Source organism: Ischnura elegans, chromosome 9, assembly GCF_921293095.1.
Source record: "Ischnura elegans chromosome 9, ioIscEleg1.1, whole genome shotgun sequence".
Taxonomy (NCBI): Eukaryota; Metazoa; Arthropoda; class Insecta; order Odonata; family Coenagrionidae; genus Ischnura; species Ischnura elegans.
In genome coordinates, this window is record NC_060254.1 from 56,134,649 (window position 1) to 56,161,686 (window position 27,038).

At 39.7% G+C, this 27,038-nt stretch overlaps 1 protein-coding gene across 3 annotated transcripts in view; it reads right to left on the bottom strand.

Annotated features, from left to right (window-relative positions):
* LOC124166134 (sodium channel protein 60E-like) overlaps window positions 1-27,038 on the bottom strand; it is a 240,638-nt gene that overhangs the window by 132,263 nt on the left and 81,337 nt on the right. The gene's annotated exons all lie outside the window — the stretch shown is intronic.

Here is a 27,038-nt window from a genome sequence, read left to right on the forward strand (position 1 = left end):
AAAGCATTCCTGAAGATTTCAAAACGCTTTTAAGGCATTGCATTGGCTATGTACTTACGTGCTGTGGTCGATACAGAAAAAAACTCAAGGGGGGTGGGGGTGGCGCAAAAGATATCTTGAGCAGCCTTTACTTTTATCGTGATAAAAAAAAATCACATCACATGCAAAGTTTAAGGGGGGACGCAAAAGATATCTTGAGCTTCCTATATTTTTATCGTAATGAAAAATAATCAAGTTACGTGCAAAGTTTTAGAAAGTTTTACTTAAACTCATTAACAACGCATACAAGACAATGCCATCTTATGATATAAAAAAGTTACAATTGTGGTTCTGAAATGTTCGATAGTGCGGGCGGCTCCACAAGAGGAGGGGAGGGGCGCCCCCCCCTCGCCCTCATGCGTATCCGCCACTGCTTGCAATTAAGGATTAGAGGACCGTAGTCCCAGATAATCGTACCAAAAACTTGGGACCAGTTGATACCGCATCACTAAATGCATTCCCAAAAACACGCATATCTCTTGGGCTGAACTTTGAAAAGAGGTTATTTCTTGTTTTCGTAAGCTGTTTACTTTGTTGAACGACGAGAGCGACTGCTTTTTAATCGCAAGCATCTTTTAAATTGTAGGGAGAATAGGGATCTTAACTCAACTCTACATCTAGGTTCCGCACTCAATATTCATAATCAGTGGTTTCTCTTTGGAGATGCGATTTTAGGAACTTTAAGGTAAAAGTGATGTATTTGAGTGATTAATAAAATTCCGATGAGCTTCGAAACGTTGGCGACGATGGAGCTTTTAACCCAAGCGCAAGCCCAAGAAAAAGGCACTACTCACATGCGCCAGGAAAGTCTCTGCGGAATATATTTGCTTTGGGTTATTTTAGCATGAAGTTGTCTTCGTTTCGTAAAATCCTTTCACAAATCCGTGAAAAGCTATTGACGGAGCCTAGTGGGGGAAATGCCTCAGAAACTCTGAGAAGGAAGAAAAAACTCAGAACTGCTTCAATGGAGGTTACAAACTCGAAACTAATCTTTCTTGACGTGTGCGACGTGTGCGACGACACCAACATGAATACTGGTCAGAAAATGGCAACCTCAAGTCCAAAATTTTATTTTTATTTTATTATTTTTTCATTAAGACAAAATTTTTTTTTCGAATTTTAAGACCCTACACATTACTACTTGCACATAAATGACCTATTTTATTTTCCCTTGGTATGAAAATCAGGCTAATAACTACCAGAAAAGTAGATATCCGTTTTCAGGACCTATCAGCCCCACCTTATGATTGCCATCGTTATCGTGGTATAATGTTTGAGCCAGCTGAGATAATATTAAGAATTAGGGGACTTACATTAATTATAAGGGGTGAATTTGGCAATTAGTGAGATGTCGTGAGATTTGCATCGACCCCCTCCCTCAAATCTCACGGGAAATTATGCAGAATGCGTGTTTTCAGTGTAAATACGTTTATTTATGCTTCATTGCGTTGGATTTATTTTTAAAAAATTTAAATTATTTTTATTTAAGGTTTGTTGAGACTAGTATTTAAGATTGCTAAAATTGTAGTCTATAATCACACAATATTCTGTTTCTTGCTGAAAAAATTTATGTGATACTTGCTAGGACACTCCTCTCCCCCACATGAGATTGGGTGAGAATCGGCTTGACCCCCTCTCATCCTAAACGCCTTTTAGCGATTTTTGAACTCCCCATCCTCCCTTAGTGGGATATCGTGAGATTTGCATCGACCCCTCCCTATAATCACGCGTGAGATTGTTCAAAATTCGTATTTTTGGTGTAAACCTAAGCTTCATTGCGTTGAATTTATAAAAAAACAAATAATTTTATTATTTTTATTCAAGATTAGTTTAGACTATTATTTAATATTACTAAGATCGCAATTTTACACTGTTTCTTGTGGGATAAAAAATCACGTAATACTTTCCAGGACGTGATAATTCCTCCACGTGAGAAAGGTCGAGAATCAGCTTGAACCCCTTCCCCCTAACCACATCATGTAATTAATTGATACCCCCTTACAAGTGGTAGCCTTGAATCTGCTAAACAATGATCAGGTCCGTAAAAGGGGCAAAACTAGATATCATATCACGCAAATTAATCCTGGATAACGGGTTTTAAGTATTCCTGTAAGACTGTGCTGGATATGGTGCATTGGAAATAAATCAATAATTTCTGTCTCCTACATAATTGGATACATTAGCTGTATCCAACTATTTCAACAGCGGCGGAAAAAAGTTTCTCTGGATTAAATACTTTACCGGGTTATAAACCGGGTTAAATACTTCATTTTAGCCAACGTTTTGAGCGCTGATTCTGGGCTCATCCTCAGGGCCGCTCAATATAAATTTATTTGAGTTCTGGGCACATCTTTAGCAGCCCTGGAGATAGTCGGAGCTCGAAACGTTGTCTAAAATGGAGTACTTAACCCTATGGGAATCCCGAGAAAAGTCTACCCACATTATTCACTGAGAAAGCTTCAAATCTCAATTGAGCGGGTGAGAACATTGTCTGATTTTGGAGGGGGGCATGGGGGCACCTGCCCACCCCCCATACGCTCAAAAGGTAGACGAGATTTTTGATACTAATATTAATTAATTTTATATTTTAATATAAAATTGATAAATATTTACTTATTAATAACTTTTTTAAATTAAATTTAACAGTATATTTCGAGGATTAATTGTTACATGTTGTGTTTAATCCCCAATACGAGAAGACCGTTTCCCTGTCAGACCCTTATCCCCCCACCCTCCAGAAAAATCCAAGATCCGCCCTTGGGTGAGAAGCCAAGGGATTCAAGTGATTTCTTTTTCTATACAGAATTAGGTACAAAATTTAGGTAAAGAAAACGAACGAGATCAACTAGATATTTAATAGTGAATTTGAATTTCCACTCGATGTCTGCACTGAACAGACTCTCTCACTCGTATGCATTGACCAACAAGTTTTTGTTTATTTTTTATCAAGTTCTAGGGGGAATATTTAGGAGGGATATTTATTTTTTAGGAGGGATATTTTATTAATCCTTACACTATTCTATACCGGGGTATATTCTAATACCGGGGTGTGTGGGGGTATGGAATACTCACCAGGATAAGCGGTAGGTGCTATATTAATAAATTGCGGAATTTTAAGATAAATGGTGAGTTTTACGGCTTTAGGAGGGATATTTTATTAATCCTTACACTATTCTATTAGTAATATCAATCCAATTAAGTAAAATGGATTGAACTTAAAAAATTTCTCTGAGCTCTGGGGGTGGGGGTTTATCCCCCACCCCCAGTACTCCAAGCTGGGGGTTTATCCCCGGGTTAAGTACTCCAAGCTGGGGGGTTTATCCTCCAAAACCTATGCCTAACTCGCTTTAGAAAGAAAATTTCTCGTACCCCTTGGCTTCTCCCCCCTCAATTCCAACAGCTGTTTGCATCTAGCATTACATATAACCTGCTCTCGGGACCATGATCGCAGGAAGAGAGGAAAAATGCCATTCATTTTGTATTTCCGTGTCTTAACTCGCGGTATAGGGTTATCATGAATAATGGCCCTGCCTCTTTGGAAAAAAATGTATTCTTTACTGCATTGGCAGCGCTGACCCAAACTACCCTCCGTGGTGCAGATATTCCGTGCCATTCACAACAGGTGGTTAAGACCTTCAAGGTCACCATCTAGAAGGCATTCAATGAATCACATGCTTCTCCCTTACTTTTGGTGTTCTATGAAGGAATTCAGCGAAGTAACATATGGCCACACGACGCAATAGGCCTAGTATTGGAGAGGGAAATTGAGTGAGGAGAGGTTAGGTACACTGTAAAAAAGGGTATTGGAAGTGTCTCCGAAGATAGGACACATTCAACTCTTTTAACACCACCGACATCGCCTTTCTTCTATGGTAAGAACACTCCTCCCAGTCTGGTGGGATGATCAAGGCCCTCGACTTTTAGTCATCCCCCGTTGTTTTTTGAAGCAGTTCTACGCAGAGAAAACCTCCATGGACGATGGTTACGTGATTCTCTTAGTTTTACTGTGGTCTGATTCTGGGAGCGGCAAGTTGAGTGCATTTGCTGTATTGAAAACCAGCAGGCCACCAGGAGTCAGGGGCGCAGCTAGGAATTAAGTGTGGGGAGGAGGGTTTAGGTGCAACTAATACCGGTGTGTGTTGGGGTATGGAATACCCACCAGGATAAGAGGTAGGTGCGATATTAATAAATAGCGGAATTTTAAGATAAATGGTGAGTTTTACGGCTTTAGGAGGGATATTTTATTAATCCTTGCACTATTCTATTAGTAATATCAATCCAAGTAAGTTAAATGGATTAAACTTAAAAATTCCTCTGAGCTCTGGGGGGGGGGGGGTTTATCCCCCAAAACACCCCTATCGCTGCGCCACTGCCAGGAGTTGCTAGGGAAGGATAGTAACCAGAGAAGTGGAAAACTTGGAGCTCATGGGAACATGGCAGGATTTTTCGGTGAAGGAACAAAGCAGGTATGAGAATGATATAAAAATGTAACAGAAAAAAATGAAAAAAAACCGTACACGATTTCGGTACACCGCGCACGGGATCAACTTATATCCTGTTCCTCAAAAATTGATCATTATGTGTGTCCGTACGTTTGTACATCAGAAACGTCGTGTAAACGCATTCCCCAGAAAAAGTTTTGCACCAAGAGAATTAATAGTTAAGTGAATAATCCTTTGAGTTTTCTTTTCCCTTTGAGCGTATCAAGAGATGAGCCTACCCGGTTTAATGACCCACCTCAGAATTTGTAAAACGTAACGCAACAAACGGTAATTAGAAAACGAGGAAAAGAACGCGTCGGACACAACCAGAAGTAGTACTAGGGGCTTTCAGAACATGATATTCGCATACGTAATAACTTTGGTTGCAATTTGCGCAGCCTTGTGAAAATGCACAGCGGACAGACAAACAAATATTCTCTTTTATATAAATACCAATAAATTCATAGAATTGGAAAGAAAGGGATAGGAATATCTATACCAGAGGAAGGATGAGGACAAAGGTGCTGTGGTATATGGAAAAAAGGCCAGAAATCAGAGGGTAAAATGCGACCAGACTGGGACTCGAACCTCCCGGTTGCCGGCCGAGTAATGTACCAGTTGCGCTACAGGACGCTCAGATTTACCATGCTTTAGGCGGGGGTTTATAGACAGAAAAGGCCCTCTAGCTTAGGCCCACAAGAGTAACTAATAGATGGCTCTGGGGCAACTCACCACTAACCACCAGAAGAAATGGACAAGGACAGAATAATGAATGGAAAGATACACACCCACAAGATAGCTGGAAAGAGAGGGGAACATGCGTTTCGGGGCACGCTGAGCCCCAGTGAAACAAGCAAATATAGCCAATACACTCCTTCATTAATACTCACGACGCCTTAAGCGCTGACATACAAATTAATTCATAGAATAGGAAAAAAAAGGATAGGAACATTTAACAGAAAAAGGACGAGGACAAGGTGGTGTGGTAGATGGAAAAAAGGCCAGAAATCAGAGGTAAAGATTGCGGTCTAACTGGGACCCGAACCCAGAACCTCCCGGTATCCAGCCGGGTGCTCCAAATGATGTAGTTCATGTTTTTAGCTTGTGTAATGTGTCAGTGCTAATTCGCTCGTCAACGGCTTCGTTGCTGTAGTTGGCCAACTGGAAAGACTGTCGATAGTAGAAAGCTTGTTCGCGGAATTTGATAATGCTGTGGAGTAGATTATACTTGCCCGTGGTATAAATGGTTGAGAAAATCTTTCACTTGATAAAGACGAGTTAGGCTACATTAGTTGGACCGCATTGGCTATAAATTTTTATTTATTTATAGAAACCTTGATAATAATGTAAAATTTGTTGTAATAACTTACAATGAGGCCAAAAAACTGAGGCCTTTCAATAAACCGTTGATCCTCAATCATTGGCCAACGAGGAGGGGGGCTTGAAAAACTAAAAATACATAAATGTATACCCATTTTTTTATCAATTTTATAGGGGTCTTAAGGGTGAAAATTGTGTTCGTTTTTGTTGTGCCTGTGACCAATTAGCCACGAATTTGCTATTTTGAGGGCATGGGCGGAAGGACTCTTGAGTAACGTAGTGAGTGAACCACGAAGCTCCACTTTTTCTGCTTCTTAATAAAATTGATCATCATATTTATTAATTATGTTAACATGCCACCTTAATGACACATAAGGGTTTGTTTATTCGGCAGAAAGAAATTGATGATCAAACCAAGCATCCATTCCCAGAAATTATTTTCATCAATTACCAAAGGCATATTTTAAAAAAAGGCTGGTTTGTTTCAAAGCGTCAGTTTTATTTTAATTTTTTTTCAGTATTTTCAACCGTTTTACCTCCTATGATGCGGAAGTCCTTAAATTGTGGATAATACGTTACGTAAATGGTTTTATTTCATGATATAGCAACACAGAAGGAAAGTGAATTGCTAAAATTTCTCACATAGTTCTCGGTTATCTTTATACCTCCGTGACCTCGTTCAATTGATCGGCTACCCTAATTTTCTTTGATAAATTAAAGATTATTTTTCATAAAAAAAGCTCTCCGACTTTCTGCAGTTGATAGTAGTGATTTCAAGATTTCATTCCCAGTTCTCCGTCCTACACTTATCCTTAAACTTTTTAAACTCCTTCGGTCTTCCGTAAGCTTTAATTGCGCATTCATTAATTACCAACATATCTCTTTCTGGAAATATGGGGATTCAGAATATTTTTAACCTATTTTCCGAAATATTTTTTCCATTGAATTATAAATCATTTTTAGAAAATTCGTGTAAGCAATAGCTTTGCCAAAGAGAAAATAAGCTGAATATACGTAATTCTGAGCAAATGGCCTTAGATTTTGTGAAATAGCGCAGGGCTTTCCTTCCGAAAAAACAGTGCTGTAGCCATAAAGAGCCTTAGAGGCCGGTTACCTTTGATGAGCCAGGGATAATGAATCACTGAATCTTTGACGTTCATACCAGATATAGTCAAGCCACAAGAAATCCATAATGTAATGTAAAACAAAAATAGTAATATCCTTACTTTCATATCCAACTTCATTACCTATCATGGTTTCTTCACTCTTTAGACGTTCCCTGTTACTTTCCGTTGCAAATATCTCAAAAAGTATTGAGCATTTGGGGCTGAAATAAAAATTACACCATATGGGTATTTCTAATCACCTAGAAAAATTTGAAAGAGTTCTGGTGGTGAGCAGTGAGGGACTTTCCCTGTTAAAATTACCTAAGATGGTGTTGTAAAATACCAGACCAGCAATGGGGAAATCCGGAGACGAATCCTGTCTAAGTCAAACGAATTTTTAATTGCAAATATGAGTCTTGGTATACAGGCTGTTTCAGGAGGAATTTGCAATACTTCACAAGGTGATATTGGAGATAATTTTAAGCATTTTTTTTGTCCATAAACGTGGGATCGCAATTCCTTAGTTTCTGAGCAATGGCAACGCAAAAAGCTTTTTGATGCACTTTTCAGTTGCCATGAAAACGAGTTTTCTTTGGTATCCAGTCTTTTAGAAATTTTACTTGATACTCTGGATTTAAATGGACATAAAAGAATTAAGGACGGACAAAAATTTGCGATAATATTTGTCTAAAAAGTTCATATCGAAATAGGTGAGTTTGCGCAATCGTATTGTTGAGACTCGCTCAAAGTTCTCGTTTAATGAAGCTCATTTATTACCTTTTTTAGACAATTGAATTTATAACTAAAGATCATCTGCCCGTGATATGAAATCAAACATTGAACTCGAGAGATAAAAATTAATATGACTTCCAAGGACTCAGGATAAAGCTTCATCTTTGGCGGAGATTTCAATGCCCTCATAGTACATTTGGAAGATATACAGCTACATTTCAGACGGAAGAGACAAATATAACAGCGAGGATCTTCTAGCAAAAGCTTCTTACCTTCTAAGATTTACAACCGCTACCTAATGCATCAAAGAGGTGAGATCATACTTTTTACTCATTGGTAACTGATAAACCCGATAAAGAGACGAATATTGAGACTTCCAAGGAGATGAATGAACTTGAAATTGATAATAGGACATACCGTAATTTTCTGATTGGACGCCAGTATGAAATTTAATCAGAGGAGAAATATATTTTTAAAGCATATTTGACCTCTATAAGCATCCTTTGCCGATTGTTAAGAAAAAAATGAAAACTGGGATGCGGAGGCGACTTGGGAAAAGCTTTTATCAATCTTACGTTTTGGGATTTAAAAATATATTTTTCCATTGAGTAATAAAAGACAGGGCAGGGAATATCGATTGTTTAATGCAGAGGTGAGGAAAACCTAAGACAGCAGAGAGTTTGTCACATATCTAGTAGCTACCCTCAAAAGAGAAATAGATGCTGCTTTCGAAAAGTATAGGACATCAAAAGAAGCTTCAAAGGAGTAAATGAGGCTTCCTACCATGAAGTTCAAGAGACAAACTCTCGGTAATCAGCTCAGTACAAATCCAAAAGCCTATACATTGCTCTACGCCAGAGAGATATAATGAAATAGATCAGCAGATGTATAGTTCCATAAAAGATGAAGGACAATTGGCAAGGAAAGGTTGGACAAAGCCAATTTTTGACTAAAAAAAAACTCTGTTGAAAGTAGAAATGGGTTAAAAAGAAACAAACTTTAAAAACGAAAGGTTCACTGGAATGAACAGATTCAAATTGGAACTATTATCTTAAACTCTCTGATCCTAGGATAATGTCTATTCTCGCGCTCTCGTGCAGCATAATCTGGCCAATAAGCTCATGAAGAGATATTTTGAGAAGGAGCCATATTACTCATTACTCTCGGGTCTTCGGAAGCAGGCAAAATTTTATATGGCCAAACCAAATCCTCTTAAGCAATCGACTTCTATTGCGCTCAAAGTTGAACTGCTTCGACATCGCTAAAACCTTGTTTACACGACGAAGTCGATCTTTATGCTCTACTCGAACGTGATTGCGGAGATAGTAAAAATTGATCGATGACGTGATTGATCACAATTCAATCTAATTGCGAAGTTGGAACAGTTAAACTATGAACACAATAATATTATTTAACTAAAATTATTTCTAGCTGATTCTAACGGAATAATCAAAAATCAAAGTTTGAATGGGTTCGTACGGAAGTGAGTAATGAATTCAATGTGCCTCTTTGAGAATTTTAACATACGTTTTTTTCCAAACAACAAGCTCAGATCACCATATTCGAGATCCAAGGGGAACCCTAAAATAATAACCTGGATAAACAACAAGTGTTGCCAGTTATTTCCCAGTGTAAATTACTAAAAGTTGCTGCCATTTACGAGAATTTCTACTATCGGCGTTGCGATGAGGATAATATTTCATTAGAGTGATGAATTTAGAAATATTATACAGAAAAGTGGAATTCAATTCCTAAGCAGAATGCATGCTCAGAAAGAAGAATTACTTACATCAGTGGGTAATTTCCTCAGTTGAAGCACTTAAACTTTAAACAAATTGCGAATCGAAGATTATGGATATTTATTTCGCAAGCGGAAAACGTTGATGCAACAACGAAGGCAAATATTCGAGTCACTACTTGCATTTGCTATTAACTAGGGATCAATCGTAAGCCAAACGAAAATTCAATTTTCTCACAAAGAAAAGGAGATGAAAATATTTCCCTTACGCAGCCGTCACTTCTTTTGTTTTCCTAACACTGCCATCACGAAGCGTATTGGCACTCTTGGAACCCTCCTGTGTTGTGAACCAAGACTCGAGAGCATCGTTTTTAAGCTCCTGTCATAGCAGCTGCGTAAGATTAACCATATGCTAGATAAATTCCCATTTTCTCCGCAGTCACTGTCTAGACGCACGAGTCGAGCGTAGTAGTTCTAATAGTCGACTGCGATTGCGACAACTTCTACATATTACTCCATATTTTGACCAAATCCCGAATCTGAAGCTAAAAGGCGTCCCGTAAATTTGAATACTAGTACTTCAATTTTTTTATATTTTTTATAATTAGAGCACTGCGAGGAACAATTTAATTTGTACGCAGTTATTCCCACGGGTGCGAATTTTTTTGCGCAAAAGATAAGTTCGCCATGAAAAATATTCGTCATAGCCGAGATTCGAACTCGGATCTCCCCATTGCCGGCCAGGTGCTTGCCTGTTACCCCACAAAGCCACTCTCTCAGAGCGAACTTCAGGATAAGTTTTACCGAACAAAATGTTGACACCTTGATTGGTTTAACCCATGAAGCTCGCTCTGAGTAAATTACTTCGTGGTGTAACTGGCTAGCACGCCTGACCGGCGATCGAAGTTTCGGGTTCTAATCCCGGTTAACACTAGAACCGCTGAACTTTCCAACCCCACCAAAACAGCGGCATGGGACTTTTTTGTCCCATTGACAAAATGCTTTGATCCTGCCATGTTTAAGTATAATTGACGGTTTTTTTGTGGTTTGTGTGAAAAAAAACACGTGTTTAGGTAATGTTTAAAACGTTTTATTAAGTATAACTAGGAATACAGTAAGCTTATTTTGACAGCAAAAGTGTTGTATGTCAAGAGGGGCGCAGCGCCGGACAGAGGTGACGCGGCCGGCGCTGCGCGAGCCGGCGGCCGGCGCAGTGCACAGATTATTCCCTTCTGCGCTTCTAACTGGCAGAATAACGGTATCTGTGCATCGATCCCCTTCGTAATAAACTGTTATTATGCTAAATACAAAATAAGTGTACAAATAAAACTGAAATTGTATGTTTTTCCCATATGGGACAAAAAAGTCCCATCCCGCGGTTCTAGGTATATCGTCGTTTTTCTCGCGAACCAAACATCGTAAAATATTTTCAATACAACAATTCGAAAGAGCATGAAAAATGACTAAAAGTCAGTAAATTTCAAAGGGATCAAACCACTAGTACATGAATGGCAAACATTTGCAAAGGGCGATGGGACAAAAAAGTCCCGTCCGCGGTTTTAGTGTTAAGACAAATACTTTTTCCATGGTGAACTTAATCCCTGGTGTAAATAAATTTGATCATCAAGATGAACTATACGTGATGAGAGCGGGTGTAACTTACGAGAAAGCAATTCAGTGACACCAATACGTTCACGGTAAGGCTTCTTTTTTAGAGAACTAAAATCTCTTGACTAGTTCATTTTTGGAGGAAGGGGTCGTTTCCGAAGAATTGTTGGTAATATTTCCGAATTAGGATAGTTGACTATTTTGGATATAACAGCAGTTCCCGTGATGACTAATGAGTTACTACCTCAGGCCGAAAAAACATAATGAAAAAGGCATTAGTCTGTTAGGAGAGGGACATTTAAACTAGAAAGTGATCTAAATGGTGCCAGTAGGTACTCTATTACCGTATCGAGGTACATAAAAAGATATACCTATTTTAATTTTAAACGTATGCACCTCACGACGCGGCAAGAAGGTGATTATTGAATACAATAAAATAACTTTGTTTTATTCCACACTTTATTTTTAATAGCACGACCCGGGTTTCAACATCTAGTGTTATCATCAGGTACAATTGGATGGGTGGCATGCTCTTAAATAGGTAATCGTGGGTGGAAGGGGGGGGGGCCGAAAATGGGGAGGGGTGGGAAGGAACATTGATGACGGGTAAAGCTGTTTTTTTTAAAACAAAGTTATTTTATTCAATAATGAAGCAATTCCACAAAATAATGCCTGAGACCGTGTCTTATAATAAGAAGGTGTTTATATTAAACGTCAGAATTAAATAAATAAACTTTTTCCTAGCCAAATTATTATTTTCCTTAGAAACGTAAAAAAATTACACCATTGTAGAATATTAAATCGAAACTTGAAGCTTGAGGAAGAAACAAAATGTCTTTTAGTATTAATATTGTGGGATATGTCAGAGCTATGCATGTGGATTGCATTGTGAAGCTACCAAGAGCGATAGGAGTTGTACTAGCAGATTTTCAGGGCGTCGAAAAGTGGAAAAGGCAAACAAAATTCCGCGTCAAAACTGCGGAAAGAAATACGTAGGGGACACGGGAAGGTATAAAAAAAACCGCATTGAAGAACATGTAAGAGCTGAGTCAGACGACGATGTCCGCAGCAACCGAGCACGCAGCGCTAGGCCAAGCAATCGACTTCGAGAATTCAAAGGTCGCGGCCAGAATTTTTCCACCGACACGAGACTTATTGATATTCAATAGAAGGGCAAAAATAGTTTCAACGGGGACACTAGTCTCAAAATAAATGTAACGTGGCAACCTAGAATTAAAATGATGTTATGAAATTATGATGTCCTTTCCTCCGACATCACATCACTCATAAATTTGTGAATGGAACTATTATCAATCAGATAGATTTAGTGCTTTCCCAACGAATAGACTGCTTGAAGAGTTTTAGGGATCGCCACCAGGTCAGGAGCTGCATTACTGCCGAAGTTTCCATGTCCAACTCGGCCATCGAAACGTCGGCCGTCGGCTCCTGACCCGGTGGCGATCCCGAGAACTCTTCACGCAGTGTTGCCAACTATTTTCCCTCGATTAAACATCCAGAAACGATAGGGGAAAGTTTATACTTTTCCTTACAGTGTCACGGTTACATAGACCAAAAGTCGATATCTTTACTAAATCTATTGTTGCGACCGCACAAAAAAGGGTACTAAACGATAGTAGAGATTAGAGTTGACAGCATGAAGTCCTAAAACGCATTTCAAATGCTATTTTGAATCGGTGATTTAACCTTTCGTCAGTCGCAATATTGGAATAGCTGAGTTCAGGCGCAATGTGCCTAACAGGCACAGATGTAAAATAACATTATAAACTCTTATCATGGCTGAATAGTATACCTTAAAAGTTTAAAGCACCATCATTGGAGTAGTCGAACACTTACATGATGTCTTTCGTGCCATGCATAGATTCCTTTACATGACATCACACGGCCCAGGACCTATCCAGCAAGGTGTTCTTTAGGCTATTAAGTATAATTCTATATAATATATTTTAGCATGTGAATTCTATAAGATCAGTGTTTTTTATTTTGCTATCTTATTTATCTAATAATGCTTTTGTTTTGATTTATTGTGCCATTATTTTCCTCGATTATGCTGAATAATTCGCCAATGATCTGTTGGCATAAATGCGAAAAGTGAAAGGCTGTATAGATCGTGTCAAAACAAACAGCTACTATGAGCGTCAAGGGTCCAAGCCACCTCGTGGCGTGGAGAAATGAAAAAAAACTGTGCCTATGCGACCCATTGCGCCCAAAGAAAGGTTAACTCAGTACCAGCAGAATGATCTTGAAAATGGTAGTTTTCTAGTATCATCATCACCAGTCAACAATGCGAAGATTGGTTTGACGGTATTCTCCGCTCAATTAACATATCAGCCAACACTCACGCAATCCTTCTATTTTAAATGTTTCTTACTGTTTTAAATAACAGTTGTGAAGAATAAATGTATCTTCTTCCTTTATCATTCTTCCTTTCCACCTGCCATCCATATTAGATTTATTTTTGACTTACGTAGAGATGAACATTTATCCAAATTCTACATTGATCTGAAGTGGTTACCTCTTCATTGCCGAAGGAATTATACCCTGGGATATTTTCTGTTCTCCTTATTCCAAAACCAGATTCCTGCATATCTTTACGAATCAAGAACGCATCCACCGCAAGAAAGTTACTGCAATTTCCACCCGTCGTTATTCTGACCTTCAAATTCCTCAAGCCTGCACAAATATAAATTTAAAATCTTTTTATCAAATAGCATATAGATTCTGGAACTCTCTACTGCCAAATATAAAGAAGTCACTATCAATTCAGTCGTTTAAAGAAAGGCTGTACTCTTATTTGAAGTCTAGGGCATAAGTTAGTCTCCTCAACTTATTGAAGTTATCATCTTAAACTTGTGATGTTATCAAAACTTTCTACATAAATATATACATATGTGTGTTCATTATGATACGTGTTAAAAATTATATTTTGTGTTATTAATAATGAATATTTTACTATTTTTGTCTAAATATTTACAACTTGTTAGCCTAACAATAATCTCTATAGTGCCATATTTTTGTCAAAATGTTACTTGTTAAGAGTAGAACATTTTATTTATTCTCTATTCTTTTGCTCTTCTAGGTTTTACTAAGACCATAATAAAACATTCATTCATTATTCATTCATCCAATGATTATTTTCAGTAGACCGTCATGTCTAATGATGTTACCGATGAAGTTGTCCTGTCTTTTTTCCAAGGTGTAAATAGGACTTATATTCTGTCATACACTTCCAAATTACTCACTCATATATGCTTGTCTTCATTCTTCTGTGACACCGCATTTCAGAATCTTCAAACCTTTCTTTCTCCGATGTTGTCATCGCCAATGATACACCACTATAAAAAGAATGCGCCTAATGAGCGTCCGAATGAATTGATTTCTAGCTTCAATTCTTATATTCCTAGCTATTGAGAGATCACTTATTGAGCTATTAAGAGATCAATTGTACGTATGTCTTCTTCGCTTTCTGTTCCTCTCTGCTTCGTCCATCGTTCGCTATTCGACCACCTGAGTTATAGAAATCATTAATCTTCTCAAGTTAACATTTCGTTGTTTAATAAAAACAAAATTATATCCGGGTGACTCCATTATACTGCGGAATATGCGGAATTTGTATGAAATCCTTCAGTATGTCGGCAGTGGTTTTGAATTTAGTTGCGATTAAAGGATTTATAGGTTAATCGAGTCTCAGATTCGCTTTGGAAGAAGATGGCTTATTGATATAAATGGTGGCGTACCAGATCGGCAATAGGGAGATCCGGGTTCGAATCCCTGCTAAGCCAAATGACTTTTTCGTGGCGAGTTTCAACCTTGGTGCATATAACTTGGCATCAGTGCGCGTGAATGCGTACGAAGTTACGTTTCAAGCAGTGAATTGCGATTATAGGAGTTGTAAATTTGGAATTCCGACGTATTTGAAGTGGGAGGAGAGCGCAAAAAACGTGTACTTTTTTTTAGATAAAATTAAGTACCGGAAATACTATGGAGCAGTTTTTTTTCAAAGTAAATGATGTATAGTAGAAATAAATTCTCTTCCGTATGATTTTTGTTCTATTGTTAATGATTACCTCGTTTAGACGATAGAGATCTTCAAACTCGGGTGTCTTGCTTTTTTTTTTACAGACAGTAGTTTCGCAGGTCCCACTTCCAGCCGCGATGCCGCTCGAAATATTCCGAGCTTGCACGACTGGGCCAGACGCAAAGATGTTTGAAAAGGACCATAGTGCATGAGCCTCACTTGGTCCGCTGTTGTTTACTCCCTTGCGAGGGATTCCTTCCCCTCAATTAACGGGTAAATGAAGGCGTAAATAATGGTTTTATAAGATTTGGAGGAACGACAGCCGAGGACATGTGGGCCGTGAGGGAAGAGTATGGAAGGAAGGGTGGAGAAAAGCCCAGGGTCGGCATTATCCTGTTGTTAACGAAAGGCGCAAAAGGGACCACGGCTTAACGTCCCATCCGACGGACGGAGTGTTGCGATTCAAATGTCCTCCACACAACATTCAAGCAGGGATCGGCCGGTCTCTTAAAATTCTCAGCCACTTCCGGGATTTCAACCCGAGTCTACGGGGTGCGAAGCCAACACTCTAGCCACCACATCAACCCGATCCCCCACGCGTAAATGAACCATAACTTTGATGATGTCAAAATGTCATGAAAAGTAGGCGTCATTTTTAGCGGTTTCTCACGTTAAACTTACGAGAGAATGGTTGAACGAGAATGATTCCAAATATTAAAATCCAATCAATCTACTGAATTATTTTAAGGACTTTCATTTTGGAAATGAGGAATGGGCATTGATAAATCAAGAATAGAGATCTAAGAAATTTGGTGCTACGAAGGAAAGATGGCGATCAAATGGATTGATAAAGTTAGCAATGAAGAAGCTCTAACAAGAGTAGGATAGAAGAAAAAAAAGAGAAGCTGCACAAAAACCTTGAAAAGAAGGAGCAAACTTTTAGGCATTGGCGGGAACAGATGGGGAGCATGGGGCGCGCGCTCTCCCTTGCGGGCCCGCTTTCATTGCCGAACATTGCAGAATCACAATTGTAACTATTTTATATCATAAGATGGCATTGTCTTGTATATGTGTAAAACCAGTTTGAATAAAATTTTCTAAAACTTTGCACGTAACTTCATTATTTTTCATTAAGATAAAAATATAGGAAGCTCAAAATATCTTTTGCGTCCCCCCTTGAGTATTTTCTGTATCCGCTCCTGCTTATAGGACACATCTTGAGGCATGATAGCCTCATGAAGGGCAATCGTTGAGGGACAAGTAGATGTAGAGAACGGAAAAGGAAGACCTTGAATGAAATATGTGGAACTGGTAAAGAAGGATGTGAAAAAGAAAAAAATCATCAGTTTGATTAGATTAGCTGATAGGAGAATGGAGTGCAGAATTGCGTCAAACCAATATTAGGATTGTTGATCAGTGATGATGACTGCGACTTAGGGCCCGGGAAAACGAACCCGTTGTTTTGAAGTTTTCAATGTGTACAGAAAAGGTACATTTCCAGCGATCTCCCTTTTGGGTTGGTTCCCGCGTCAAATGCTAAAATTCCAACGTTTCGTCCCGATGCTGGAGACTTTCTCAAGGTTAATGATTTTGCCTTTTTTCAATTGAAGAGGCAGTAAAATAAGATAATTTTTTATATTTTCAGGGTAAATAGAGTAAAAAGGTTCATCTTTGAGAATATACTAAGAAATAATTTTCATATTCATGATAAATGAATTTTTTTATAAAGGTCAATTTGTATCCCTTAAAAATTTCAGGAAAATTGCGCAAGACTTAAAAAAGTTATGTGTCACGAGCAAAGATAGATGTATATCCCAAGGTACAGCAACATTAGGTTTTTATGTGAATAGGAGTTGATAATTTTTTATGACGGTTAATTGTATAAGGACGTTGCATATATGGATACAGACCTAGTCTATTCGTCCGTACATCGGTGTTTACCATCGCAATTTTCAAACACTTTCCGACATTACTCCACTGCTAATGAAATGTTTGCTAACGCATTTATTGTATGTTTTTATTTAAGTGTACAATGCATTATCATAATCAGTCACCAATACGAAATAGGTTTGGCGCAGCTATCCACTCAATTCTCGTTTCAGATAGTATTTTAACATTTATATAATTCTTCTACTTAAAATCTTAGCGCAGGTTAATGTGAATAAGCTGTGTATGTGAATATAACGTACACTATTTCTTGTATTTGATTTTTGAAGCATTTAGAAAACCTTATGAAAAGGTTTTATTGATGTTCCTAAAATAAGACTGAAAATGGAAATGTATTCAATGAATACTCAGATTCATTCTTTCCTTAGATTATTCTGGCACAAAAAGTATTCCTATGGCAATATTATCTTGCGGATATGAATGTTATTATCTCCTAACTGGCTGCTGGCTGCCCTGGCCCTTGAAAATATTGATGACTCTACAAAGGAAAAATCATTTTCCTTGACTATGACTCCGAATTTGTTTTACCTCTAAGGCTTGAAGGGCGTGTTTCCCCACGATTTCGGGTGTCTGGGTTCAAAATTACAGTCAAGGTAAATAATAATTCCACCGGGGGCTTTTCACACTTTTGTTGTTTTTGTTTCACACTTCGTCACCATCCTACAGGCTAGAAATTATTTCCAGCTGATGCTAACGGAATGATTCAAATAAAAAGTCTGAATAGGCTCCAAAAGAAGAGATTAATTAATTCATTTTGCTTCTTACAGAATACTTTACTTTTACTTTACAGAATACTTTACTTTTTTTCAAAACAATTTTCTCGGAATATTGTTTTCAGATCCATGGGGAGCCAAACATCTACCTCGGCAAACAAAATCGTTAACCCATTTCCGCCCACACTAGCCGCATGGCTACATCCTAACATTCTGAGCACATGAAGCCGTCGAAGAAAACCCGCATTCTTCTTTGCTATCGCCTTGTCACAACTATGTTTTGAAGCTTGAAAGTCGTTAACCATGGCCCAGTATAATCACTTAGAATTGCTGCCGCATATAACTTATTCTGCTCTTGGCATTGAGCTGACGATAAGGTGTCGTTAGAGCGATGAATTTAGAAATATTAATTAAGCAAATGAAAAATGTATTCATGGTAAGCGGGCGGAATACAATTGCTTAGCAGAAAACATGTTCAGAAAGAAGAATTATTTATACGATTAAGAGTTTTCTTACAACTTGAAATTGTATCATCAATTATCTACCGATTTGATCGATAGATTTTTCTTCCTCATAGGAAAATCTACTAGAATTGGTGGAATATTAATAGCGTATGCTTGGTTTCGCTGATGGTAGGACCTGCCCGCCTTGTGACGGTGCAGGATTCCTCGTCCTCTCCCTTCCTTCCCCTGGAGGCGTGGTCGGGCTCTCATCGCGGCGGCGCCTCCTTTCCTTGATCCTTCCCGTCCTTCCCCTTCTGGTGGTAGAGGAGAAAAGCTAACGCTTACAGTCCCTGCCCCAGGAGTGTACCCCGCGAGCCCGTCCTAAGGGTTTCGTTCCACCTGTATCATCAATTATAGCGTATAATGCATTGCAAAGGCATTTCCACCCTCTTGACCCCTTTCCTTTCCAACTCACTGAGTTATGCCCGATGAACTTGCAACCCGGGTGTACTTAGCCAATGTGCTGACGAGCGAGCGAGCGTTATTAGCGAGCCTCAATCTTGCAATAACTTAATTTAATCTTTGTGGATACCATAAAAGAATGCTGTGGTTTTGAACATTGCTTAAATGAAAACAGAATTACTAACAGTTAGTGTTTTTTTTATTTTTCGAATTTGTCGTTTCAAATAGTTTTTTTTTTCTCCTAATTAATAAATCTCGATATATGCCCCCTCGGTCGCTCGACAAGGGAGAATCCCGGCGTCGACATTAGCCTACGCCTTAAGTGCCGACTTCCCACCCATTGGTTCTGAGTTCAAATCCTGAGGGTGGCAAGAATTTTTGAGAGCGTGGCCGATCCCTGATTGATTATCTTGATGAGGACAATTTAAGTGCAGCATACTATCTGTCGGATTGGTCGCATTCATTTACTAATAGCACAATAATAGTAAGTTGGCGCGCCTATAATTCATTTTCATTGTGATTATTAAGTTGAATAAAAACTTTTGGGCTATGTCGCCGCGTCAATTCTTGGTCGGCCCCATGCTGGTTCCCGACCTATGCTGGTCGCTTTCTCAAGGGATTCTGAAGAGGTGGGAATTTAAATTCATATGTATAGGTATCCGTCTCAGGTGGTAGGGGAGGGTAGCGGGAGGTCAGAGGAGTAGGTTGTTGATTGTTTTTTCTGATTACGGGTTTCCAAGTACGGCTAATTTTAAGGCTGGTGTCCCTGTTGAAATTTTTTTTCTCCTCTTTAGATATTTCTATGGCTTCTCTGAGGATTCTCGGTTTGAAACCTTTTACTTTGGCAATAAGTTTTGCTTTGAAAGCGACCAGCATCGGTCGGGAAACGTTTGGGCCACCCAAAAATTGACGCGGAGACAAAGCCCAAAAGTTTTTATTCAACATGACGAGTACCTGCGAAAGTTTTAACGAAGGGTTTAAATTGAAAATTTATGTAATATTCTTGTAGAAAACGACCAAAAAATATTATAGCAGTGATTTCCGTTTTTCCTGTGATTAGACTGGCGTAAGCTGCGTAAACATACGGATTTTAAAATTCAATTTACGGGTATCACTGCCTACGAAGTCTATATTTTGTGATTGTCAGGCGATGAAGTATGATTCGAAGAGTATATTTCGAAAATTTGAATAAAATGTCATGCAATTTGTTTCTCGCACCAAACTGCTTAAGACGTGAAATATTTGCGGCCGAAGACCAAAGGAATCCCACATCTTCGTCCCCAGCTGCTTCAGTGCAAGAGAATCTGAATTACCCATATTGCCATCATCAGTGCAAAGTAGTCTGAATGACCCCTATTACCCAAAACATTTGCCTAGATTAAACTGCTCTCGGGCGTGCTGCGACCAGCATTCCATTGTTTTCAGTTCGGTGCGTCTAGAGTTCATTTCAAATATCTTTGCGACTAGGAGGCAGGCCCAAGTTTTTTTTTTTGGGGAGAAGGGGAGGACGAAGGGCACTTGACTTCCTGGAAGCCAATCAAAATGCGATAGGCGGAGCCTAGACTCCGGGAAATTCAGCCGCTTTCAGACCTCCGTGGTGCACGCTTCTTGATTAAGTTAGCTGTGCTGCCAAGTGGGGAGAGGGTTTTTGAGACAGTGGAATTGGAAACTCGGGGCGGGCCCGCATGGGGTACACTCTCGAGGACCGGGAATCAAGTCAGAGACTTATACGCCTTCACCATCCAAAGGGAAGGACAGAGGAAGAAGAAAGGATGGGAAGCATCGCCGCGATGAGATTTAATGTTTCTACGGAAAATAAAAAAAATACTATGAGGAAGGGTTTTTGAGACAGTCTTTCGTTTCCATTCATTGAACAAGTCTTTTGAGAAAACATGGCAACGTTAGGCTCTCTCTCTCCACATCCCATATCCCCAGTGCCGCAGGCTCAACCCACTTCCGCGATGCGGCTCGAAACATTCCGATCATGTACGACTGCGCCATTCGCATACATATTTGTGAAGAATCATAGGTTCCTATGGATGAGGCAAGAAAATACCAACACGTTCTACAGGTCCGCACAGACCACGTGCCGCAATCTATAGATTTTTTAAAAACTGAGGATACATATTGGGCTTTTGAAAATGAATATACGTATTTCTTCACTGTATTTTGCAGTCCAATCAATTATTTGAGAAACGCTTAATATCACAACGGATTTAATTATTGGGACAACAGGAAGAGAATTGTGTAAGCAAAGGAGGTGTTCATGAACAGGAAGGAGCTTATGAGAGGATCGTTATGTAAGAGTTTAAAGAAAAGGTTAGTGAAGTGGGAGAGAAGGGCTTTCCGGTACGGAAACGTGGGCACTTAGGAAGGAGGACGAAAAGAGACTGGAGGCGTTCGAGATTTGGGTGTGGAAAAGAATGAAAAATGTAAAGTTAGCGGACAGCTGGAGTAACAACAAGGTGCTGGTGATGGTGTGTGAGGAGAGAAGGCTTGTTGATGAGATGCGGAGGAAACAGAAGTTATGGATGGAGGGAGTACGGAGTGGGAAGGAGATGTTGAAAACAGTGATAGAGAGTAGACTGTTGGGCACATGAGGGAGAGGCAGGGAGAGAATAGGACTTTTACATAGATTGAAAGGAAGTAGACCATATTGTGAAATGGAGAAGTTAAGCCCATGAAAGGAGGGTGTTCGGCGAACACCGGACACCGAGCACTGTTCATGGACACCGAGCATTGTTCGCGCCATAGGGAGTCCTATACTATGATCGCCACTCGCTTGATTTGTTATTTGTTCTGCGCCCGTTGGGCGAGTTGTTGTAGTTGTTTAGAGTTATTTGCTTTCGTGGTTATTGGCTGTGAACATGGGAGTTGTGAATGTGTCGTCTTGTAAGAAGGGTCCCGAGCCGACGCTGCCTGAGGAAGCCACCGACGGGAGTGCGACACTCAGGTGAGTGGTGATTTGGATAGTGCGGGACTCCCGGCGCATACACAAAATAAATTCCACCATTAATACTCTCACACCGCGCACGCAGAGGGTATACTGCCATAGTAATTGGTAAATTCTCCATCCAAACCTACCTAAATCGGTAGAATACCTCAATATTAATGTCGCAGTTGAAGAAAAAATTTTACATTTTCGTACGACGCGTCGCGACGGATGAGTAATCAATTGATTCACAGGTACTAATCGAATAACTTTCGATTGTCTGCGTAATTTTGTTTGCAAAATGGGCGATTCTGACCACTGCGCAATAATGTGACCACATGTGCTACTACAATAAAGGATCTTTTACTCGGACACAATGTGTGTTGTCATGTCGCCTTTATTTCACAAGCGAATTTAGGACTAGATAGTCCTCTCTTACAATTGACTTGTTTGACATTCACATACATCCATGCCCTGGATGATGGTCAAACCACCCAGGCGGGATTCGAACCCGCGACCTCTAGGTTAGCAGTCGGAGACTTAAACCCGGCGCCACCGAAGCCGTCAATGTGTCGCACTTCGCGCATTGAAATGGGTTTACCAAAGTCGTCACTCGCGTCGATGACGGCAAAGCGATCCGAATTTAACGGCCAAATACGCTTAATTTACGGCAGTTGACTGAAATTCATATTCATGAGGATATAATCTATAAATTAATGTAGTAACGTAATGTAGTAACGGGGAGGATCGGGTTGGTGTGGTAGCTAGAGTGTTGGCTTCCCATCCGGCGGGCCCGGGTTCAAAACCCGGCAGTGGCAGAGAATTTTCAGAGACTGCCCGATCCCTGCGCTTGAGTGTTGTGTGGAGGACATTTCAAGCGTAACACTCCGTCCGTCGGATGGAACGTTAAGCCGTGGTCCCTTTGGCGCCTTTCGTTAAGAGCAGGCTAATGCCGACGCCGAGTTTCTCTCCACCCTTCCTTCCATACCCTAACCTCATGGCGCAAATGACCTCAACCGTCGGTCGCCTCCTCCAAATACCATACCATACCAAATTAATGTAAATTTTCAAAGATACTCCACCCCATTGAAAATACTCTATTATTAACATTGAGAAAAGTTTTATCGAAGTGCAAACATTGCCGCACAGCGGACGTTTTTGAAAATCGATATAAATGCGCCCAAAGCGGCGACAGATATTAAGCTTTTACCAAGCATGACATGCGAAACGAAACGAAAATGTGTCGCTTCGTCCCGGAGGAAAACGAAAATACAAGGCCTAGGTTTAGTTTCGTTCCCGCACGAAATTAAAATTATCAAGGAGTTTACTATCGACCTGGTACGAAACTCTACTCCCGGGATGGAAACTAAATTAATCGAATCTCCAATGCTATAATAGTTAACTTTCGATCCCAGAAGTTGAGTGGAGAGGGATAATACGGAATAGTTTCGACCCATTACGTTTGACATGCGTGTAGAGAGGTTCAATTGAGCTTAAAAATCGAATAGCCAGTTTGCGTTCACCGTTCTCCTGTTCATCATCATCACTGGTCAACAATCCTAGGATTGGTTTGACGCAGCTCTCCACTCAGTTCTCCTATCAGCTAATCTTTTCACACCTACGTATTTCTTCTCTTTCACATCTCTCTTTACTTGTTCCATATATTTTGTTCGAGATCTTCCTTTTCCATTCTTGCCTTCCACCTGTCCTTCGACGATTGTCTTCATCAGGCCATCATGTCTCAAGATGTGGCCTATAAGGTTGTTCCGTCTTCTTATTAAGGTTTTCATGAGGCTTCTCTTCTCTCCTACCCTTCTTAGAACTTCCTCGTTACTAACTCGGTCGATCCATTTGATTTTCATCATTCTTCTGTAGCACCACATTTCAAAGGCCTCTATCCTTGCTTTCTCCGCTGCGGTCATTGTCCATGCCTCACTTCCGTATAGGAGCATACTCCAGATGTAGGTTCTTATAAATTGTTTCTTTACTTCTATATTTAAGTTTCCCGCTGTAAGCAGGTCTCTCTTTTGGTGGAATGCTCTCTTCGCCTGGGCTATTCTGCTGATAATTTCTTTCTTTTTCTTTTTCCTGTTAGTGGTAAAAATATGAGTGCCTAATGCGTCTAATGGCGGTAGGCCGAACCTCTACTCCATTCAACCACACTTCATGTGTGTGGGTCGTAACTAAACCGTTCGAAGGTGAAGCACGTGGTCCCTGCGGTGCGAAACATTGAACGTTGAAGGCTTTCGGGAGCGAGGTAGTGCCAGCAGCAGAGGGATACTCAATTCATGGTGCCACCGAATTGACCCGTGCCCACATGCACGCTGCTCAAAACAATTAGCGCACGGCACGCATCCAAGCTGTTTACAACTACAGTTCCATCTTCCACCGCTCAGTCAACAGCGCTCGCGACGATGACGTCAGATGCAGAGAGGGGCTCCACGCGTGAGTAGCTGCCCTCGCCGCTGCGGCGCCACTGCCGTGCGGTGGGCAGCAGCTGACCTCGCTCCATCGATTTCAGCAGGGCTCGCACCCCACTCCATTATAGGCGCCACCCCACATAGGCGCCACCCCAACCTAAAGCGGCAACATCGACTGGGCTCCTAGCGTCACAATCGTCTCACGTTTCACGCGGCCACTCAAACGTGAATGCTTTACCAGCTAATGTCCTCTTGGCTTCGACGTCCACCATTCAGATTTGCCATTTACAGGGGTTCGTTCAGCTGAATGTTCTAAGTGGCATAGCCTCGTGTCGCACTAATGTCTGCGTTCTTATTATATTATGTTGCATCGGAACGGTAAGCAGTTTATATTCTGGCTGTGCATATTACAAAAATTACGCCCAGTGTAAATATTAGAAAAATACTTTTAGTGCCTCTCGAAGAACTTCATCTCAGGACCTCACGATGTCCGACAGCAGGGATGCCGACTTACAAAAAATATTGGGGGGGCCCAAACCGGGGATCTTGCCCCGGGAAATCATATAAGTAGTGAGTTTTAAGTTTTTTAAGCATTTTAGAAGATTCCTATGATCAACATTAGAGCCCTTTTAACTCGAATCTCAATATAGACACTACGGGGAAAATCGACAAGCCTGACACATTTTTTCCTCACACCCATAAGGAATTTTTGAGGGGGCTCGGACCCCCTCAATCCCCATGAAGTCGGCGCCACTGTCCGACAGAAACGATAAATAAGATAAATATTTTACCGAAGAAATATGGTGGAATTCCGTTTTTCCCGCGAACAATAAGGGACTACAAGAAAGGATAGGTTGGATACAGTATTAAAATCAAGCCATTTTGTACCTTCTGTTCCTAAATTCTACCCCATTTCTCTTTCGTGGGTTCCAAAAATGCTTATGCACGGCCCCTCAAATTGGAGAATTCTTTTAATCTTTTGTCAATTTAGTCTCTTATGAGAACGATTATGAATCAAACGTCCTAATAAATATACCTTTGAAAAGGAAAAATAAAACTGCCTTGTAAATTTTATTCGGTTAAACTTGAAGTAATATATCAAGAAAATTAATTTAAATTTGAGCATAGCACATTTAATAATGGAAAAGATAATGTCACGTTGTCTTAATTAGTAATACTTGAAGATATGCCAAAATTAACTGACAGCTTGAGTTTTCAAGGCTACTCTAGCGCTTATAAGAGGTCGCACGCAGGTGCCACGGCAACCAGGTGCACTATGTGTAGACATACCTATAGTGTCTCATCACACTGAAGTCATGAAATGTGAGATAATTCTTAAGCCCCCACCGTTATTATAAGAGATCTCACTTGCGGTCAACAAAATCGATTTATATACGGATCGTGTCCTCAGCTTCATATAATGCACGACAGTAAGCATTTTTACTCCATGCAAGAGGCTAAACTAATTTATTAATCGCATTTAGTAAGAAAATTAGAGAGAACATGGCGTTGCGTTAAGCATGAATAAAATTTATGATTTCATTATCGCACCGATTAAATGAAATCGCTCTGTCTCAACAAATATTAAATCCCATAATAAATTTTAAAGGTGAAATGTGCCATTTTTAGCCGATTTAAAAAAAATTCATGTACGTATTATGTAATTATAGAATGGAACAATTATAATTAATTGCAAATGAATAAGTTCTGGGAAAGTGGAATAAAATAATTCACGAATCACTTAATAATTCCGTGTATTCACATTAATGTAATGCTATTTAGCGGCGAATCTGCAGAAATAAGTAATCCGGTATCAACTTTTTCATGAAAAAAACTCGTTTTCTGGGATTTTATGTGAATTGTGAAAATGCTTTTTTTCCGCATGCCACTCAAACTGTTCAGACCAGTGCTAACCGCGCCTTTCCTGCTTTCAGATTGTGATTGGCGCTTTCGCTTATACGTATCCAAAATATTGGAAACTTCACTATAAACTCCCTTTTCAAAAATTTAACACATTTTTCCTCTTCGTCCTCTCTTAATATTCTTTTGCACTCTGGACAAGGCATTTTATTCTATCGGATTGGGCCTCTGCTTTGTTCTTGCAGCAGCTCATTCCAGTGGCGGATACAGATGGGGGGCACGGGGGGCGCGAGCCCCTCCCTTGCGGGTCCGGCCGTATTGCCAAACATTGCAGAACCACAATTGTGACTTTTTTATATCATAATATAGCATTGTCTTATATATGTGTATAATTACTAAAATTAAAATTTTATTTTACTCTGCCTGCGACTTGATTATTTTTTAACACGATAAAAGTAAAGGCAACTCAATATATCTTTTGCGCCCCCCCCCCCTAGAGTATTTTCTGTATCCGCCACTGGCTCAATCGTCTTTGAGGAAGTCACCGGATTCCATTCCGATCGCACAAAAATCCTAACGGGCGGAAGAATTATTGTATCATAACTATCTCCATTCCTATTTTTGAGATATAATAGCCAGTGATGAGAAAAGTATTGAAAAATGTGATTGGGTTCATTTAAAATGACGCTGTTAAAATTTAATTAATTACAATAAAAAATTATTCTTTGAAAACTCAGTAGGACTACAATTTAATTTTGTCCCTGTCTGTGATGAAATTGCTGTCAATATTTTTTCAAACACGCAGTATAAAAATTCTAACCAGCATTTTAATTATTATATAATTCTATTCCATGAAATAAAAATTTTTGATTTAGACACTTCTGGCATGAATAAATGTGTTCAAACAAAATTAACACCTGCGGATGAGGTTTTAGTAATGGAACTTCCTTTCAATGTGGAATTCGAATTTTCTTTTTTGACTAATAAAATATTACGATGACTCGCATGAACTTTGGGGTGGATTAAAAGTAAAAATTACTTGAAAAATTTGTAGATGACCAGTATAAGTAAAAATGACCAAAGGTGTTAAATCGTTAAAATCAATTCCATCGATTGTAGTACGTTACATCACACAACTGATAATAGTCTTGTCGCGGTGGAACGGCCTGTGCCCTCAAATAACCTCTCGATCCGCACTGGC